Below are 2,500 nucleotides of genomic sequence, written 5' to 3'. Positions count from 1 at the left end.
AGAGGAGCTGCAACAAGTTTCGCTAGAAGAAGCAGCGGGTTTTGCGGCAGCAGTGGAAAGAGCTTCAGCAGGAACTGCAGGTACGGCTGCTACACTAGCTTTTTTCGGGAGACCCAGAAGAGTGCCACAAAAGCAGCTACTAAGGTAAGAGCACCAACAACTTCTATCGCAGGAGCTACTACTTCTTTTCGCTGGAATCCCTAGAATGTGAGCTTAGACTAGAAAAGGGCAGAAGGAGCTACAAATTCGTTCGCTGCGTAGCTTGGGAAGGGAATTTTAAGGTTGAGTTCCAGTCCCACCAGCTTGATAGCGTTTCGCAACCGAACAAATGAACTTCCGTGAGAAAAGACTTAAAAAAAACTTGTGCCCCTGAGGCTTAGCGCGGGTCCCGGGCCGATGGGCTTAGCTTGATTTAGCTGCTTTGTAAGAAGGACAAGCTTTGTCCAGAACCACGTTGGGTCTACCGAGTCCAATTCGAAAGAGGGTTAGGCGACCGGAAGAGTCAACAGACAGTCTTTTGTTAAATGAAAGACACAAGGGTACGATAACTAAGAGAAGCAATCTCCCTAAAATTTGTCTTTTCCTGGAGATTGCCTTCCTTAACTCAACTTAATCAATATGATGGAGGATTGAGACAAATAGAATTGTCGGGGTTTTGCAATGGCAGAGATTAGGAACTTTCTTTCTGGTAAACTTATAAATTCATATCCCGCGGATTCAATCTCCTCGTCAGTTGAGTGCTTTCCCGCGATAGAGAAATGATAGAGTGGGTTTACTGCTTTTTTCGTGTGATCGATCCGGGTTGCTCTTGAAGCGAGTATAGCTCCCAAGTCCATAGGTACTCCAAGTATTGGACACTTCCCATTGTGAGTTTGATTCCAACGGACCATTTAGTCAGCTTTGGACTGGCTGACTGCACTGACTGTGAGAGGTAAGCTTGTTTTTTCTTGAGCTGAAGTACGATACAAGGAATCGGCTTTTGGTTTCAGTGAAGGATCTAAAATCTCAGCCTTCTTTTGGGATATTGTTTCAGCACAGAAAAGAGCTGTTATCACGACTGAGAGGTCAGGCTCAAGCTTCAGGCCCACCAATATGGACTAATCGGAGCCTTCCTCAAAAGGGGACCCGCCGCAAGAAAGGAACAAGTAGAAGGAGTCCCAATCCAAGCTTTCGTGAGATAGCAAATGTCTTTAGAGGGACCTAGCTAAATTCCTAACAGGTGATTCTCGTAGTGAGCTTACTCTTTCTCGAGGTGGGATACCTTAACTGGCTTAACTCTTCGATCATATCTGTTGTCTCTAGCTATCAGATCTTCCTTCTCATCGAAAGATGCGAAACAAACCGGGAATTGAATTAGGTAAAAAAGGACAAGGATCCATGGAGCGCTAACTAGTAAAGGGACCGGAACAGCCTATTATTGCTATTGCAAAGAAGAGGGCATTCTGTAAGATCGTGGTAATAAGTTACTGGTTTACCGCTGGGTACAACTGCAAATAGAATCGATCTATATGCTTTGACGTTGGGGATACTGAATAGCTTATGTACCCCCTTTTCGGATATTGGTACGTAGATAGTCAAGCAGCGTCAAAGTCTTTCCCGGTAGTGAAAGTCGCTTCTTCTACTTAAGAGGGATTTAATAAGTCTCCTCTCCCCGATAGCCTACAGCTCGCGTAACCCTATTCCAGTAGCCAATAGAAGCGTACGGGCTGAATGAATAATTCAGGCAAGGCAGCTATCGTGACTTTATGCCATTCCAGCTTGCACCCCCTAGAATGAATAGGGCTTTCTTTCGAATTGGATTCCCGACTTGAGAGCCTGAAGCCCTAAAGACCAAAGGAGACTGGCTAGAATGGATAGCGTTTGGTTGACCCCCACTTTAGAGAGAGAAAATATTTAGGGCCCACCACTATATGGTTGGCTCACCTACCCACCATGAGAGCTGACCCGCAGCTGAAGTGAGCGGGTATAATCTATTTCCCCTAAATGAAAGAAAACTCCACCATGAAATTCCTAGAAAGGAAAATGGTAAGCTCTCCAGAAAAGAGCATTAAAGGGTCGAATCTGGTTTTGTGGAATAAGGCCGAAAGAAAGGAATGATGGTTCATAGTAAATAAGCTATCAAGCGCCTATATGTTGCAAAAGGGACTTCCTTCCAGCTGTTGTCTACTCAAGTTATGTGAAGGCAATCATAGAAGACAGTTCGATACCATTGGGATTCATCTGTCCTTGTCCTCCATTCGAGGAACTTAGAAAAGGTACTACCCTCTTCGTTTAGTAAACATAAGTGCCCGACTCTTTCTAAATCCAGCTTCAACCGAGCATACGTCTGCCGCGGGAACAGGAAGAATGGAAATTTCTTTATATGTTGAAATCTTTCCCCTTGGAATACTGGGGGCGCCTCGCCCTTCTTGGAAAAATCATGCTTTCAAACTTGCCGCTGTTCTTCTAAGAAAATCATCGATAATAGACCAAGTTAGATGGGAATCGCCTCTACAAGCTT

The sequence above is a fragment of the Andrographis paniculata genome, unplaced genomic scaffold, assembly GCF_009805555.1.
Source record: "Andrographis paniculata isolate CXL003 unplaced genomic scaffold, ASM980555v1 Contig142END, whole genome shotgun sequence".
Lineage (NCBI taxonomy): Eukaryota > Viridiplantae > Streptophyta > Magnoliopsida > Lamiales > Acanthaceae > Andrographis > Andrographis paniculata.
This window is presented reverse-complemented; position numbering follows the sequence as displayed.